Source organism: Rhinolophus hipposideros (assembly GCF_964194185.1).
Source record: "Rhinolophus hipposideros genome assembly, chromosome: 4".
Classification (NCBI taxonomy): domain Eukaryota; kingdom Metazoa; phylum Chordata; class Mammalia; order Chiroptera; family Rhinolophidae; genus Rhinolophus; species Rhinolophus hipposideros.
Window position 1 is genome coordinate 9,632,179 of NC_138050.1, and position 19,105 is coordinate 9,651,283.

The 19,105-nt window shown below is 38.9% G+C and overlaps 1 protein-coding gene across 1 annotated transcript in view; it reads right to left on the minus strand.

The window, feature by feature from the left end:
• TNFRSF19 (TNF receptor superfamily member 19) overlaps positions 1 to 3,150 on the minus strand; it is an 86,148-nt gene extending 82,998 nt beyond the window's left edge. Inside the window, exon 1 of the mRNA XM_081047123.1 lies at positions 2,665 to 3,150. The gene's annotated coding sequence lies outside the window, so the exon portion shown is untranslated. The remainder of the gene's footprint in view (positions 1 to 2,664) is intronic.
• Between the last annotated feature and the right edge of the window lie 15,955 nt (positions 3,151 to 19,105).

A 19,105-nucleotide genomic window follows, 5' to 3' on the forward strand; every position in this document is an offset into this window, starting at 1 on the left:
AATTCCATATTGCATTGATAGGTTACATTTTTGGTGAAAATTATTTCAAATGTTGTGGTAAATTATGTAATTGTGTTTAGACTGCTTAGAAATAGAGAAGCAAAAGAAACAGGTGCAAAATAACCAGACTAATCCAGTTGACTGACACATCTATCATAGAAACAAAAAATATGTGCTACAGGGAGAAGTGGCTATCTTTATTATCCAAATTAACATTTTGCTCTGATCAGGTATCCAGTGCATTTGCATTAGCAGTTGTTGGGAAATGGACTATGTATGGTGAGCTAGAAAGCGCATTGGACTAGGACTAGCCACGTGACTTCAGTTAAGATTGATCATCAAGTTACTTTTCTCTAGTCTCAGTTTCCTCATCCATCAAGTGGCTATAAAAATTCCGCCTTGCTTATGTCATGGGGGATGATCTGATCAACTCCCTCAGGTCACACATGAGAAAACTGAGTAGTGAAGTGACTCTCTTAAGGTCACATAGCTAATCAGTGACAGAATCAGGACTAGAAATAAAAGTCTTTTGAAGACTTGGATTTCTGCAATAACAAAGCTGCCATTGAAGCAATAGATAAGAAAGTGCTTTGAAAAAATATAAGGGTTTTGTTCATAGAAGTATTATGGAGTATATCTACCTAAATCACAATCCAGATCGTCCTGTGACAATTAATTAAGAAATGCCTTTTGAGACTATGCTTGTATATTCAGCAATAGCCATCTTTCTATTAATATCAAATAGAATGTTTCGTTTCTCAATGAAGACCCAGAAGTAAACAATTATCTGAATTAATTCAGACACTGAAGTGGCTTTTCAAGGACTTGACTTGCCTGAGCTAGTTTTCTACAAAGTCTAAATTAATCAGATAATTGCTAATTATCCCTTTTGTTTTGTGCTGAGTAGAGTCCAGGTTTGTTAAAATGAACCTAGTAACAGAATAAACAGTCATTAAAAAATTTTTTAAATTGCAAATCTGAACTAAATGATCAAGTTCCTGTATTTTCACTATATTTTTAGGCATCTTTTCTCCAGTCATTACTTTAAAAGCTTAATTTTCTTTATCTGAATGTGAACATTAATACTACTTTTGTGATTTAAGGAAAACTTTTTAAGCAAACAAATGAAAAAAAAATCAATCTAAACCAATAATCCAGGCTATTATGAACATGCTTTGTCATACTGTCAGTAAAACAAAAACTTAAATGTTTCTCCTGGCATGACTATAAACAACAGTTAAGTCTTTTAGATTCAGTTCTTACACATTTTTTAAATGTAGTCAGCTTAGTACAGTTTTAAATAATCTCCATTTAGCTATCAAAGTTTTAAAATTAAGCAAACAGTACTAATTACCCTCCTTCTAATATCAGGAGGAAAGTTTAGAAAGTAATTTAATTAATTGGCTCTGAAAAATTAATTACATATGAAATGAGCCTCATTAGACCTTTCCTGTTTCATCAGAATTTCAGACTAAAGAATAACTGGTCTTATCACTTACAATTTCTTTGTGGTTTGCCTAGTGTAAAATAGACTGTTGTGGTGCTAATTAAATATTTTACTCAAATAACTATGACTAGAACATTAAATTGAACTAATGTGAACATGGAACTCTCACTTTTCCATTGTATTAAGTTCTTGCATAGCAATGTAAAGATTTTAGTGTGTATGAGTGTGTGTGTGTGTGTGTGTGTGTGCGCGTGCGTGTGTGTGAGATCACTGAGTTAGCAACAACAAAAGCAAAACCAAACAAACAAGAAAACCCCCACAACAACAGTGAACTTTCAAATTCAGCCCAGGAATGTATTTTGGCTTTGCCATGTTGAGCATAAACCAAAGTGAAAATGTGACTAAAAACTTTGTCACATAATAACTGTTGATTACTCAGATAGTTTTCATAAACAGTCGGCAAATTGTAACTTACAACAGCTGTCACCATAAATTTAAAGTAAATGTTAATTTAGAAATAGTAGCCTTGTCACTGTTTGTGTAAATAAGGCTCGTGCTATTTCCGAATGATACGGAATAGCACTACAGGGTTTTTAAAGCAAACTAAACGCAGCTCTACCCTCACTGTTCTAAAATTCTTCAGTTTCACACATAAAAGGCTTTAATCATACTTGAATGCCTTTTCAGTGATAGAAGCTGCAGAAAGAGATGTATCTGATGGGTTTACATCTTGGAGGTGAAAGAATAAACAAAGTAAGGAAACAGTATTGCCAGAGACGTACTGTATTCTTTTATATAAGAAAACAGGGAAAACAGTGGCGTCCAGTAAAGTTGTGCCGCCTGTTTACTAAATAAAGTAACCTGTAAATACTCAGAGCAATTACAGCTTACAGACCTCAGGCTCCAGAGCAGCGCTTGTATGCTCAAGTGAGCTCTCTTCTCTTTTGTCCTGTTTGAAGAACTCATTTCCAAGTAAAATTGGCATGACACTTTGTAAACCCATTTGTACAAACTACTAGCATGCCATCCAGTATCCTCTTTACTTTGGTACAGACACGTAGCCTAACTAACGTAGTAGCAAAGTACAGAAACACTTGTTTTTAATTGATTAAAACCATCTTTTTTTTAGAACACACAGGAAAAGGGAAGTGAAAACTCCAGCAAAACATAAAATGCTGTACCTGCAACATGCTGAATGAACTCTTTCCAGTACTCACCCTCTCCGCAACTTAGTTTCTCCTTGGCAGCCCTGCTATGCCAAATGCTTCTACCTTCCCAAAATTGTGTGTCAGCACAAGCCCAGACGAAACTTCAAATCCAGGAAAATGAAATTAACCATGCAGATCAAAGGCAGAGGAGCAGGGAGCTGAAGTGCCTGTAATCTGATCGCTGATCAGTTGTAGAACATCAAAGGCAGGGCTAAGTTTATATATAAGCACGGATATCAAGAAATTTCACTTTCAGCAGGTAGTCACCCTCCCGCCTCCTAGCCCACAAATTCTTTTGTTTAACACGGATCACGTTCCCCCCCCCCTTTTTTTTTTTTTGCAAGGAGGTGATACCGGTGGTTCTCCCAAGCTTGGGCTGAGTGGCCGGATCCGTAGTCTTTTTGGTTCCCAAGCTGTGTTGTGGATTGTGTGCTGGAAGCTGCCTAGTGCCAGCGGGTTCTGCTTTATCCCTTTCATCTCGCTCAACTGCAGATCCCATGACATCATTCAACGCCGTGGGACTGGTAGGAGAGCTATAATTCAGCCTGTGGGGGAGTACAGCTCAAGAGAAGCCAGAGTTTGCCTGATTTCTAATCACATTAGGCTATTGTGCCTCGGGCAGGACAATTCCTGTTATCTGTTTCCCAGTTGGATGGCTTTGGGATGATTTGGGTATGATAAGATCCCTGATCCATCCGGGTTCCAAATGACAGCGTTTAATTGACTTGTCATTGATAAAAATCACAAGTTTTCACAAAGGCTGTCCAATGTTCAGAATAGTTCAATATCACTAATAAGACCATTCCAGAAAACACCCCGGGAGGGGACACTGCCGGGTGGAAAGGATGACATTTTAAAAATGTTTAAAATGTGACAAGTCTTTAAGGATTTTAAGTAAATTGTCTTTTCCTTGAAACTTAAATTATTAAATTATTGAGTATGTTAAATTAAAGAATTGACTGCCAATTAAACAGTGGTGCTTTAATTAAAGTAATGAATGGGCAGATAACCAACTGTTAATCAGTGACTGATATCTGCCACCCTCTCACTTAAGCCCTTGGGCAGAGATTTAATCTTAGTCTTGGTCTTAATTTGGGATTCTGAAAATTAGATTTTAAAGCAGCATGTAGTTCTTAGATAGGTATAATTCATTAACACCTGTTGAGCTTTTAAAATTCACAAAAGGAGAACTATGCAGAGAATAGCACTTGCTCTGTGCTTGCCCCCAAGCTGTGTTTCTTAACTTTTGGGTTGTTTTTTCTAAATCCATACTTTGAACTCTTAACTCACTAAAAATCACCACCGTCTAATTCCCCATAGTTTAAAATTAAACCTAATTCTAAACATTATTTAGAATTTTCTTACTATGTTTCCTTAACAATGGCAGATGCAATAAAATAAGATGATTTTATTTTTAGTATTTATCAAAATGGAAGATAATACATTTTATCTTCATTACAATCCAAGACACCGTGCATTTCTGAATTCCAACTACTCTTTCATGGACTGGAGGAAAATTTCCTCTTTTATAATGGAAACTTGTCAACTGCTAGAAGGTCAGTTAAAAATATTTTTGCAAAACTTAGAAGATAGTAGAATTTAATCTTTATACAACTTTCCTCCTTAATTGGTTTCATCTAATTTTTCTTGATGTGATCTTTGAAACTGCCATTTATGATGTATTTATTTCCAGACTCCTACGAACCCTGAACAAATTTTAATAGCAAAATATATGGTTTGAACTGTTAATGAGTTCAGAATAACATTTAGTCATGTTGAGTTTTCAACATTTCTTTAATGTTTTTTCTACCTCATACATCATTTCCCAAAGATACACAGAGCTCAGATAGTATTTGAAGTACAGGAGTGATCCACTATGACTTCTCGAAAGTAGAGCAGGAAATCTCCTACGACCCCTCGTCTTGCACATATTTCCTGGGCTCCGTTGAATACAAAGAAAATATTTAAAAGGACACAATATTTCTAAGTGGGCATTTGCCCATTTCTTAGCTGAGGTAGTCCAACTCTGCAACAAGCATGAAATCCATATTCCATCAAACTGCTTTCAGGACTAAAGTTTCCAGACGCACCAACCTATTAAACCATAACAACTAGATGGTCTGTAAGGTCCTTTGGATAAGCGAGTAAATCCCAGCGTCTTGACAGATAGAGTTCACTACCCATAGAAACAGGTGAGGGACTAAATTAGGTTTGTAGAGTTCCACTGGAAGCTTCAGGAGGCATTTGAAAGCAGGGAGTTAAATGAAAATCAGCCAAATGATCCTCAGGTCATACAAATCTCACCAAGGAAGATTTGTAGCTCAAAATACGTCTAGCAATGCAATATTTTCTACAATGGAAGTGTTTATTCACCAAGTCGCGGACAATTATTTTCAATCGGTCCTGTTGTGGCCAAGAACTCCCCTGCCCCACCTGTGAGATGAAAAGGCCTGAGGTTGGGCCCCATCTGTCACCAGCAGCAGCGTGCGGCTAAGGGCCTGCCTACACTGAGCAGTGACCTCTGACTCCTCGGAGCTCCTTAGTGCTGTGCGCCAGCCACCCAGCCCCTTCATTGTGGGGAGGGAGCCTGGACCATTGTTACCTCTGAACAGCACCATGAACGGGATACTGCCAAGCGTGCCTCTTTCCCCTCCAAGAAGCTTAGATTCGGGAATGAAACCTGATGCTATGACAACAAGAAGCATGTCACCCCACTCCTCATCATAATTAGTTTTAATAACACCGAGTTACAGGACTTTATTCGTGATTCCTAGAGCCACAGCCAGTGTAAGTGGCTTGTTCTACTCTGTTCACCAAGTCGCATTTCAACCACATGGTGTGTAATGGGGCCCAGGCAGCAGTCTGATCCCCAGGGAGGAGCTCCAGGCTACATTTCATTGTATTTCAGTTGTTCACACCAAGGAATGGAGGGCTTACTGAGATTCTTGGGGTGGGGTGTCATGGATTCCAGATTGCCACTGAGTGCTGTTTTCTTTCCAACACTGGAAACATGCTTCCTTTGTTTCTTTACCTTGACAGTTAAATGACATAAATTCCTGTGATTGTGAGATACAGATTAAGGTAATTCATATATATATTTTCCCATTACTTTTCAAAGTTCTTGGAGTTACCCAGAACTCATTTCTAATGCCATCTTTTCTAAACTTTCTGTTCAGAGGACACACCCTGGATGATGTCGGATAAGCACAGCTTTTCACATAAATTGGGAGGAATAATTCTAATCATTTGTTTCATTTACACACTTGAGTGTGTGTGTGTGTGTGTGTGTGTGTGTGTGAAGTAGCTAGCTCCATGTTAATTAAGGAGCATGGATACTGGAGTCAGAAAGGCCTCGGTTTAAATCTCTCTCAGTAGCTGCAACTTAACGCGACAGCTTGGACAATTGGGGCAAGATACTTAATCTCATTGAGCTTCATTTCCCTAAAGTGTAAGAAGGGAACATCCATGTGTTAATATTGTTGAGACAATAAATGTGCCTAGAGGGCGTCAAGCAATCTCACTCTTGGTATTTATTCAAAGAAAATGAAGTCACTATTTTGAAGAGATATCTGCATTTCCATGTTCATTACAGCATCAGTCACAATAGTCAAGATATGGAAACACCGTAAGTGTCTATAGATGGATGAATGGATAAAGACAAATATATTCTATATGTGTGTGTGTGTGTGTGTGTGTATGTATATATATACACAGAGAGATAAATATATAGATATATAGATATCTATATACATATGGAATATCATTCAGCCTTAAAAAGAAGGAAATCCTTACATTTGCGACAACATAGATGGACCTGAAGGGCATACACTAAGTAAAATAAGCCAGACACAGGATAGGTAGTACATAATTTCACTTATATGTGGAATCTAAAACAAACAAATAACAAAACGAAACAAAACACCTCACTGAACTTATAGTAACATAGAGTAGAATGGTGGTTACCAGATGCTATGTTGTGGGGGGGGGGGGGGAAGAGGAAAGAGAGAGAGAGAGAGAGGAGAGAGAGAGAGAGGTGTTGTTTAATGGGTGCAAGAGGAAAGGAGATCAGGAGATGGATGGTGGTGATTCTTTTGCAACAATATGAATGTACTATCACTGAAATGTAACTTAAAAATGGTTAAGAGTAAATTTTATGTTATGTGTATTTTACCACAATAAAAAAATTGGAAAAAAAAGAAGTGCACCAAACAGAATAAACCCTTAACAGAAAAGCTCAGTTCTGATATTTTTTCTTCTGTGAGAATGACAGAACAATAGTAGACACCAATGCTAATTGGGAGATCAAACTCGAATGTGAGTTGGCTCATATTCCAAAGGGGGCCAGATGTCCTCAAGCCCTCACAAGTCCTGGCACCACTCTTACATTATCTGGGACCACGCCATACATGATCAAAAAATGACATGGTTCTAGCCTGTTATGGGTTGGATGGTGTCCTCTCCAAATTCTTATGTTGAAGTCCTCATCCCCAGGACCTCAGAATGTGACCTTAAGTGGAAATGAGGTCTTTACGAAAGCAACTGAGTTAAAATTAAGTCATTAGGGTGGACCCTAATCCAATATTTCTGATGTGTCCTTATAGACGGGAAATTTGGATACAGACAAACCTAGAGGGAAGATGATACGAAGAGTCACAGAGAGAAGATGGCCATTTACAAACCAAGGAGAGAAAAGGCCTGGAACCCATACCTCACTCCCAGCTCTCAGAAGGGAACAACCCTGCCAACACCTTGATTTCAGACTTCACATCTCTGGAACTGTGAGACAATCATTTTCTCTTGTATAAGCCACCCAGCCTGTGGTACTTTGTTATGGCAGCCCTAGCAAACTACTACAGAGCACCCATCCAACATGTCAGAAGGCCTACATTTTTCTCAGCATGCCCTGTAATCTGCTTCCTAAAATACCTTCTCAGCTCCTGTGGGCCCTCCCTGTTCTGGGTTACCTCCTTTGCGGGCAGAGGTTCCTTCCTTCTCCCAAAGTGCCAATTCAGGGGTACTGTTGAATGAAGCAGAGTATATGGTAAGTAATTAAAGACAGAGATTAAAGCACAGTTTAGGGCTATTATAAATAAAGCATCTATGAACACTTGTGTACATGTCTTTGAGTGGGTACATATTTTCATTTCTCTTAGGTAAATACCTAGAAGTAGAATTTCTGGGTTATATGGTATATGCTAAACTATATAAGAAACTACAAAATTGTTTTCCAAAGTGGTTGTACCATTTTCATTCCTGTCAACAATGCAAAATCATGTATTCACCACAACTCCATTCATTACAGTTTTATCATACCCAAAATATTCGTGTACTGTCCCTTTAATATTCAACACCTCCCCTGCACTCTCTAACCCCTGGTCTTTTTTCTCACCATATGTTTTTGCCATTGCACAGTATCATATAAATGGAATTATACAATATACTGTCCTGGAGTCTGGTTTGTTTCTCTTAGCAAAATGCACTTAAGATTTATTAATATTGTTGTGTGGAGCAATAGTTGTTCTTTTTTATTGCCGAGTAGTATTCCATTGAATGGGTGTATCCCAAACAAATGTGAATTTGTTTATCCATTCACAAGTTGAAGACCATCTAAGTTCTAAATTTTGGCAATTATAAATAAAGCTGCTAAATACATGTACAAGTTCTTCAAAAAATTTTCATTTCTCTTGGGTAGATACCTAGGTGTGGGATTTCTGAGTCATTTAATAGCTGAGCTTAGGTTTATAAGAAAGTTCCAAACTGTTTTCTAAAGAGGATGTATCATTTTGCATTCCTTCCAGCAATGTACGAGAGTTCTAGTTGCTCCATGCTCTCACTAGCATTTGGTATTGACTCTTTTTAACATTAGCTATTGTGATAGATATGGAGTGTTATTTCATTGTGGTTTTAATGCTCAATTCCCTAATGATTAGTGATGTTGAGCATCTTTTCATACACCTATTTGCTCCTTGTATACATTTTTTTTGGGTGTAGATTCTGTTCAGATCTTTTGTCCATTTTTAGATTGGTGTTTTATCTTCTTATTGTTGAGTTTTCGGAGTTCTTTGTCAGAAACATGGTTTGGAAATAAATTCATCTGGTCTGTGGCTTGTCTTTTTATTCTCTTATCAGTGTCTCTCCAGAGGAAATGTTTTAAATTTAATTAAGTCCAATGCAATATTTTAAAAAATGGATCATACTTTTGATGTCCTATTTTAAAAGTCTTTGACAAACCAATGTCCTATGTTGGTTTTCTTCTGGTGGTTTTATAATTTTACACTTTATATTGTAAAGTGTAAAATTATGTTTTCTCTATGTTTTCTTCTGGTGGTTTTATAATTTTACACTTTACATTGAAATCTGTCATCCATTTTGGGTTAAATATTGTATATGACGTGAGATGCAGATTAAGGTTCATTTTAGGCTTATGACCATCCAGTTACTTCAGAATAATTTGTTAAAAAGGCTACATTTTCTCCATTGTAAAAAGAAATTAGTTGACTCTATTCGGTGTGGGTCTATTTCTGGACTCTTTACTATGTTCTTTTGACCCACGTCTCTGTAATTTTGTCAATACCATATTATATTTATTACTATATCTTTATAGTGAGTCTTGAAATCTGGTAGTGTGAATCTTCCAACTTTGTTTTTTTCCAGAATTATTTTGACTATTCTAGTTCTTTTGACTTTTCATACAAATTTCAGAATAAGCTTGTTGAAATGTATAAAAAAGCTTTCTGGGATTTCAATTGATATTATGTTGAATATATAGGTCTTACTGGGGAGACTTGATATTCTAGCAATATTATGTTTTCCAATCCATGAACATAGTAATATGCATATCTGTTTTTGCTCTCTTTGATCCTTGTTTTGTATTTATAAGAATAAACATTATTCACATATTTTGCTAAATTTATATACCTAAGTATTTAATGTTTGTTACTATAAATTACATTGTGTTCTTAAGTTAAAATTCCAATCGTTTATCACTAGTCTATAGAAATATAATCGATTTTTGCATATGGATCTTTTGTTACCTTGATAGATTTACTTAATAATTCTAGGATTTTTAAAAAATGTTCTTTGGGTTCTTTACAGTAACATGATGCTGTATGCAAATTGAGATTGTTTCATTATTTCTCCAACCTGTATGTCTTTTATTTCTTTTTCTTGCCTTACTGCATTAGCTAGGACTTTCATTAGGATGTTGAATTGGAGTGGTTAGGGAAGATACCCTTGCCTTTGTCTTCATCTCAAGGAGAAAGTGTTCAATCTTTCACCATTAAGTATAATGGTAGCTGTAGGGTTTTTGGTAGATGCTTTTCATCAAACTGAGGAAGGTCCCCTCTATCCTTAATTTCTGAGAGTTTTTATCATAAAATGGATGGCAACTTTTGTGACATGCTTTTCTCCATCTATTGAGATGATCATATAGTTTTTCTTCACTTTGTTTATGTGGTGAATTACACTGATTGGTTTTTGAATGTTGGGTCAGTCTTGCCTTCTTGGGACTCAATTGTGACGTATGAGCTTTTTTATATATTGCTCAATTCAGTTTGCTGATTTTTTTTTTCTTTGCATCCACATTCATGAAAGATGGTGATCTCTAGCTTTCTTTTCTTGTAATATCTGTGTTTGGTTTTGGTATAGGGTAATGCTGAATTGGGAATTGTTACCTCCTCTTTTATTTTTGAGGAGAGATTGTGTAGAATTGATATTATTTCTTCCCTAGATATAAAATTTATATATTTTTATAAAGCATGTACCATGGCCCAATTGCTATTTCTAATTTGTAAACAATGACTACATTATGAACCCTTCCTAACTTTATTTAAGGTCACAGCCTATCAATTAGATGAGCCTCAGAGTTTAGTTTCTACTTATTTTCTAGCTTCATAGATCATTAAAAGTAAGTAAGCGATACCTACATTAATAGATATAAGGAATTTTGCAAAAGGAAGCTCTTCTAGTCAACTTTCTACCTTGTGATGTTCCATAATAGGGAGTCATACTGCTTGGATGGATGGTTTCTTGCATCAGGTTGCATTGGCTCCAATTCCATTACTTCCACATGAACTTCTGAATGTGAATGAGTCACTTTAAACTTCAGATTCCTTATTTCTAAAATGAGGATAATAAGAGTACCTATTCCTTAGAATTCTTGTAAACATTAGAAGAGTACTGGCATGTAATAAGAATGGAACACAAGGTAAGTCTCAGCTAAAGTATGCTTGAAAACTGTCATTTCTGGTGTTAACCGGTGAGAAAAGTTTGTTTCTTTTTGGAAGAGAAAGGCACTCCATATTTTGCTTTGTCTAAGCACTTCACATGTTGAAACCAAAAGATATTTTGCATTTTGGCAAGCAGCATGTTTTATAGCATTCGTAAGTGAACACTTTTGATTTTTAAAAGTTGCTACTGTGATGTTTCAAGACTATACAACTGAAAAGTCCTAAGTGTATCATGACTGTTTTCAGGGGATACTTCATGCATGTTCATGCTAGAAGTCAAGACTAAGAATGCAACATACTTTAGATGAATATATAAGATAATAAAAAAGATTCTGTCAAAATAAGAAATGGAGAGAGACAGAGAGAGAGAGAGAGAGAGATGGAGGGAGAGAGAGAGAGAGAGAGAGAGAGAGAGAGAGAGAGAGAGAGAGAGAAAGAGAAAGCGAGAGCGAGAAACCTCCGTGATTGACAGGGACTTTCATATTCAGCTGCAGCTAGACAGTGAGTGAGTCTTCCACTCTCAGTGGCTCAGTGTGCCCCAGAACAGAGAAGGATGTTCGGTCCTCACAAGTGCCCAAGCTAAGAGTGGGGTGGAGAGCAGGAGTCTCCCTGGAGACAGGGAGGAATAAGTGGGAACGCAGTAGAGGTGGTCTGTGTATGTCAGGGGTTGTGGAAGGAGAAGCACTTTACGATTCTGCTATTCTGGCATGGTGCTTCCTAGAGAAAGGCCAGAGGTGCTAAGGTGCTAGGAAGGAATAGAGCCCCTCGTGCTAAAACCAAGGGTATGATCTCGAAGGGCTGCACATGACATGGGTGAATAGGTAAGACTTCAGCTGGTAAAAGATGGATGATGTCTCATGGGTAGCAACTCAGGAGAGTGATCAGAAGTGAAGGACCCTGGGGTCGAGTTCACATGGGACACTGGCAGGAGAGGCTCTGTGATCAGAGGTAGAAAAGTGTCCAGCCCTCCTTCAAACACCTCGATGATCTGACAGCTCATTTGGGGTCTCCAAGAGGTTGGGAACACAGTGGGACTCAATTTTGTTATGCATGCCACAGAGCTGGTAACAACAGCTCCTTGTTAACTATCTCCCTTCAAGCTGGTACTCTGCTAGCTTTTTAATCGGCTTCTCCAGTTCACAGGCCAGGAGACTAAGGGTCAGAAAAGCGACGTCACTTTCCAAGGTCACATGGCTAAAATCACCTGAAGAGTATATGACTCTAGAGCTGTGCTCTTTTACAAGCTCACACTATTTCACTATTATTTTCTGTTAATTAAATGTCTTTCCAGAATGCTGTTTCAGTTTGCATAAGTAAGAAGCCCTGCCAACTTAAGTGTTAATAGCCTCTGTAAATTAACTCAGCTTCTTGCGCCACAGGAATCCCCCACAAGAGGCTTATGGGTACTCCTTTTACAAATGTTAAATTTCAAATATAGGTTTTTTTTATTACAAAAAAAAATATTTATTATAGAAAATTAGATAAGTACAGAAAAAGTAAAAAAAAAAAACCACCGTATTACCCATAATTCTAACTTTTTCTTTTGAAAAGAATATAGATTTAAATAATTAAAGCAAAGAGAAGCCTTGTCCTTCCCCCAGAAGTAACCCCTGTCAACAGCGTGTTGAACATACTTCTAAATTGATATTCTTTAGATTTGAGGACACGAATGTAGCTTGGTCACATTCATTGCTACTTCTCTTGTGACTGCCTTTATCATTACTGGCAAATACTGAATCGAGAAGGTAGCTAATACACTAGTTTCTGCCAGGGGTGTTTTTCCTTTCCTATTTATTTAACCTTCTGGTCGGTATCTTAAGTGCTACTTCAGTGTGATATTTGATACAGGAAGTGCGTTGCTGCTGCTTTATCTCACAAATGTATCTACATGCAAAGCTTTATGGAACAAATGTCTCTCACAATCCCTCCCTCTACTGGGAATGTCTCTGACACTGGGGGAGAGATTGCAACATGAGACACTGTCCTCAAATGAGGGGCCAAAGGAAAAGTTCTCTTGGGTTGGAATTCAAATAGAAATTGCATCATTTCCTCCTTAAAGAGAAGAGGAATGTAACTCCGAGATGAGAACATCAGGACAGGAGTCTGTAATAAGATCTCAAAGGACACTGAAATGCGTGCAGTGACAATGAACTTCCCTCGTTATGTCCACTCCAATTCCATTACGTAGGGTTGACTTTGCCAAGTGTGGTGAGAAACCTTCCAAATGTGCATCGTGCAGGTATATACACGGCCCTCACACATACATCACACACACACACACACACCCTCACACACACACACCCCTCACACATACATCACACACTCACACCCCTCACACATACATCACACACACACACACCCCTCACACCCCCCCTCACACACACACTCCTCACACACCCCCCCTCACACACACCCCTCACACACACACCCCTCACACATACATGACACACACCCCTCACACACACACCCCCACACACACCCCTCACACACACCCCCCTCACACACACCCCTCACACACACACCCCTCACACACACACCCCTCACACATACATGACACACACACCCCTCACACACACACCCCTCACACACACACCCCTCACACACACCCCTCACACACACACCCCTCATACATACATGACACACACACCCCTCACACACACACCCCTCACACACACACCCCTCACACACACACCCCTCATACATACATGACACACACACCCCTCGCACACACACCCCTCGCACACACCCCTCACACACACACCCCTCACACACACACCCCTCACACATACATGACACACACACCCCTCACACACACACCCCTCACACATATATCAGACACACCCCTCCACACCGCATCATACACACACCACATATAAACTTACCATGCACACACACACATATAACACATCACACAAACATACCCCTCACATGAACACACACCTTACGCATGCATGTGCACACACCTTTAATATTTTTACACAAAAAATTTGGTATGCTCTACTCTGCTGTATTGTTTTAATACTTGTTTTTGTACACTAACTATATTAGGATGTTTATATGATATTCCCTTATTAGTGGATATTAAGATGTTTCAATTATTTTGTTTTGTAAATGATACCATAGTTGATATCTTTGCCAGACTATGTTAACATTTCTTTAGGAAAGATGATTAGAAGATTGCTTGGTCAAATAACATGCATTTAAAATTTTATGGTAATGTCACATTACTCTCAAAAATGTTGTGTCAGTTATTATTACTGGCAGGAATATATGAAAATGAACTGTTTTCTTCAACCTTCACCTTTGCCTCACATTATATTTTTATCAGTATTTTCCATTTTCTTTTTGTCTCTTAGGTGAAAAATATTGTCTCATTGTTTTAATTTGCATTCCTTATTAGATTATAAATGAAGTTGGGCATTTTTTACATGTTTATTAGCCATTTGTATTTTCACTTTTGTGATTTCCTATCTTTTTCTGTTATTTAACATATTTTGATTAATTTGAAACAGTGACTTTTATGTTATAACAATAACTTGTTGTTATATATGTTGCCAATATTGTCTCTAAATGTTTTATTTGCGTTTTAAACTTGTCTGTGTTTATGTATGCATAGAATACAATTAAGCAAACGGATTAGTTCGCGGCATACTATTCTCTGTGTACAGACTCTTCTGATTTATTATTTTATTCTGTTTTGTTTTGTTGTATTGTATTTTACCTCATTTTATTTTAAATGTTTTCCCTTCTCTCCTCATTTCTAATTTTATTTTCTATTCCCTTCCCCCAGTATCCACCACTGTGCACTAATACACAATGAAAAAGTTTGACATTTTCTTTTCCCCTGATATCTGCATTTTGTGATATGATGATGGAAGCCTAAGTTCTCTGAATTAGCGTATCGGTGTTTTTAACAGCAATATCAAGCTATCCAGTCAGCGTCCGAGTACCTAGTAGCTTACATACTAAAGGGTTTTCAGTGTTTGTATGCCTTATAATTTTAATATTTTTAGGATAACTTTTAAAGGAATACATAATTTCTTCACACATGACAGTGCAGAATACAGTGTTACACTGGGATAGATTCTCCAGTTTTGATTCAGAAGTGTTCTAGCTCATCACTTTTCCCAAGAGAGAGAAGACAAGTGTTTTCCTCACCAAGCCTCCAAGTCTCAGACTCCTTGAATCTATTTTCCTTATAGTTGTCAGTACGGATCATCTAAAACCTCCCATATCGTCATGTGTCTTACTCAGCTCAGACCATTATAACAAATCACCATAGACTGGATGGTTTTACAACAAACATTTATTTCTCACAGTTCTGGAGGCTGGAAGTCTGAGATCAGGGTTCTTTCTACTAACTGGCCACTTTCTTGCTGTGTCTTCACATGGTAAGGAGTGGGGTGCGGGAGGGGGAGGGGGCAGAGAGACCGAGAGGATGCAGGGTTTCCCCAGTCTCTTCTTATAAGGGCACTAATCCCAGTATGAAGCCTCCACTCTCATGACCTACCCACCTTCCCAAGGCCCACCTCCCAGTACCATCACAGTGGGGACTAGGGTTTCCACATATGAATTTGGAGGGATACAAACATTCAGTCCATAGCACTTCATTATTTCCCTTTTACCTACAGGATGGGAACCAAGCTTTCTTGGGACGGTGTGTCATCTTACCTCCACAGTGCTTCCAACCTGATGTCTTAGCAACTCGAACTTTGCATCACAGCAGCCAAAATCCTATTTTTGTTCAGCAGTGCATACCAATGCCTAGCACAGTGCCCAGCACAGCGAGTAACCGATGCCGGCAGCTAATAGGCACTTGAACGTTTGTTGAATGAATAAGTGAATGCATGTATGCACACATGAATGTAGTTCTCAGATGTGCTGTCTTTCTACTCTCCTCAGGGCTGCTTCATCGAACAGCACCTCCTCTGCTCCTCCCATCCTGCTCTCCTTCCTGCCTAATTCCATCTCATCCTTAAAATTCCTCCTTCACATATAAATCGCTGGTGAGGCGTAGGGAGAGGGGTATTTATCATACATTGATGCTGGGATTATAAACTTGTACGCGGCATTATGGCCGTACTTAGCATGTGCCCTATGTGTGTGCAAGGGTCATTCACAAGGACGTCCATCTCAACGCCATTTGTATGGTAGATGACACAATAGCCTTCGCCTCTGCTCTCAGCGGAGAAACTTGGAGGTCCGAGAAAACATGATTGCTTGGGGTGTCATTTGCCATGATGGCCCATGCAGAAGCATTCTCAGATAATGTGGAGATATTGGTAATAGGAATCAGGCCAGGAGACAGGTTGATGCACCTTTGACATAGTTTGGCCAAGGTCATTGTTGTGTAAGGAATAGGGTCTAAGTCAGGGTAATAGGAGAAATAGGCTTGATTACAACTCCTCGTGTAGATGAGCGGTAAATTATGTTCCTTCAGGTACTTTAGGAGGTTAATCAGTCTCAGCTTTGCTGGTGGAGAGACGCCCATTTCTCTACCTCCTCCTGCCATGGGATGAGGGTCAGACCATCAGAGATGAGAGCATGACAGGGAAAAGAGAGAGCGGGGCTCCACTGCGGTTCAGCTGAGGCTTCATCTCACTTTCCAGGGTGGGGTCGACATTCCTGAGCAAGGGGTGGGCAGTGGATGGGACCACTTAATGTCAGGGGGACTGGGAGAGGAGGGGAGGCTTAGGGAATCAGGGAATATCTACTTGGAATGTCTGCAAAGGACTAAACAGAGACACACTGACCCTCTTGGGTGGAACAACAGAGGGAATTAGGCGAACACATGAGGAAGTCTTAATCACCACCATCTTCCCCTTCCTCCCCATTCTGCCCCCAAATATGCAATACTTTAGGAGACCTTAGGATGCTCTGTCTTTCAGGAGAAGTATTTCTTCGAGGGCCATTGGAGGCCAATGTGTATTTGATCTGAAAGGGATAGTGAGATTATATTGTGTTTTTGTTGTTTGTTTGTTTTGTTTTGTCGTTTTGTTTTTTGAAAAGTGCAGCCCCTCATCCATACTTTTCTGAGGAGTACCAGCCATTCAGCTGTGGACCACTGGTGGAGAGGAGTGCGAGCCAGCAAAAGACCCCAACTCCAGCATCTGTAAGGATGACTGCTTGAGCCATCCCCACCCCCTGTGGACAGACAGACACCTCCCATGGGACCAAAATGAAAGAGAAGTTGTCCTCCAGATTATGTTAGTAATCAGTAAAAATAAGAAACAACCCAATTGTCCTAAAACAGAATGACGGTTAAATGAATAATGGAAAGACATACTTTCCAGCTATTTGAAAAAAGGAGGTAGGTATGTATGAAAAGATATCTATGGTATTTCCTTTTTTTTAAAATATGGAACGCTTCACGAATTTGCATGTCATCCTTGCGCAGGGGCCATGCTAATCTTCTCTGTATCGTTCCAATTTTAGTATATGTGCTGCCGAAGCGAGCACTCTATGGTATTTCTTGATTTAAAAAAAAAAACACAAACAAACCACAAGTTGCATAATATGTATAATATAAATCCACTGAACACTCTTTATGTGAATATTTGTGAACATATAGAGAGAACTAGAGAAGGAAGGATGCTTAACAATTAGAAAAGTCTACTCTTTCAGGAAGCTTCCCCTAACCTAACCAGGGTTTGGTGCCTCTTTCTGCGCCCTCTTGGACGCTACATTGTATCAGAGCACTTGCTATCTCTATTCTAGCACCTCTCATAGTCTTATAAACTGGCTTCTGTGTCCACTTTGCACCTCAGACCCTGAGTGCTTTGCAGGCAGAACCAAGTTGTTCTCGTTCTTATTCCTCTTGAGTCTGGCTCAGTGCTGAGAACCAAGTACTCATAGGTCAGCAGCCAAGGAAGTGTGAGTTCAGGTGGTGAGACATGCCATTCATTACCATACAATGCCATGAACACACCACAACCATCTTGTCACTAGTGAATTTTTTAGGGCAAAAGAAATAACCACAGTCCCAACTTTCAGTCAAATACTTCATTTGCTGAGATTGTCCCAGGCTGTGGTGAGAATGCTACACTGGGTCTTGGCAGCTCAGGGTCTTCCATTTCAGACTTAGGTGTGCCTGGTGGGAAGCTCAGTCTGGGTAGAGAAGTTGTGCTGAGCAGAGCTGCTTATTTATGTGTGAAGGAGGAGCCCTTCCCCTCAGCTCTCAAGCATCTCACTGTGTAAAAGGCAATGGATAGGCTGGCCTTTGGTAAGACCTCCCTCTAATATCATTTTCACATTAAGATAAGAGCTGTATTGTTAATGGACCTAATTTGCAGTTTTAATCAACTCTATTCTAAGCAATAATAAAAGTGTAAGAATTTGTAACTCTGACAAAGAAAAACAATTCCTAAAATTTGCTAATCACAGCTTTAGGAAAAAAAGCAAATTGAGACTGTCCCACAGAGTCATAGAACATGGAGTTCTTGGGAAAAAAGAGATTGCCATATGATGGGAATTAGGCCCCGCTGTGAGAAAGACCTGGGGTTTAGTCTCTGCTCAGTCACGAGGCATGTGTGTTTCGGAAATGTCACCCAGCCTCTCTGATGAGAGTGGTTACCTCACGCGTGCCTCTTGTACTTAAAATTCTGTGATTCTAAACTATGCATTCCTTGATTAACAAAGATGCTACATATGGCATAGAGCAATAGCAGCTATGCAAATGCTTTCTTATTTGTATATGTCTACATCACTGTACTGCAAAGGTCATATTCTGCCAAAAAGTAAGTACGATGTCATTGATGGGTCCTATAAGGATTTGGAAGAATTTGGTTAACAGGTAGAAGAAGGTGGGTTAGTAAATATTCAATGACGGGTAATAGAGGCAAGAAAGTAAGACACAGTGACTCACAAAGAAGGGAAGTTACTCATGGTTAGTGTCTGCTGTGGGCATAGTGGATCTAATGCTTCACATTGTCTAATTTTGCAAATACCTCAATTGTTATTTGTTGGAAATGTTTCCTGATATCCTGAGTACATTGTTCTTTCTTTAGTTTTGCCTTTACCGTTTCACATTATGTCACCTCCAAGCTAGCGAAATAAGGACTTGCCTTCTTTGGTGTTAACACCTTTTAAATATTTGTAGACTCTTATCGAGTACCCAGGCATCTCCTCTCCACCATTACTTGACCAGTCGACACACTGCCAGGTCTTTTGATGTTAATGTACAAGTTATTCCTTTGATCGTTTGGGTGCCTTGCTCTGGACCC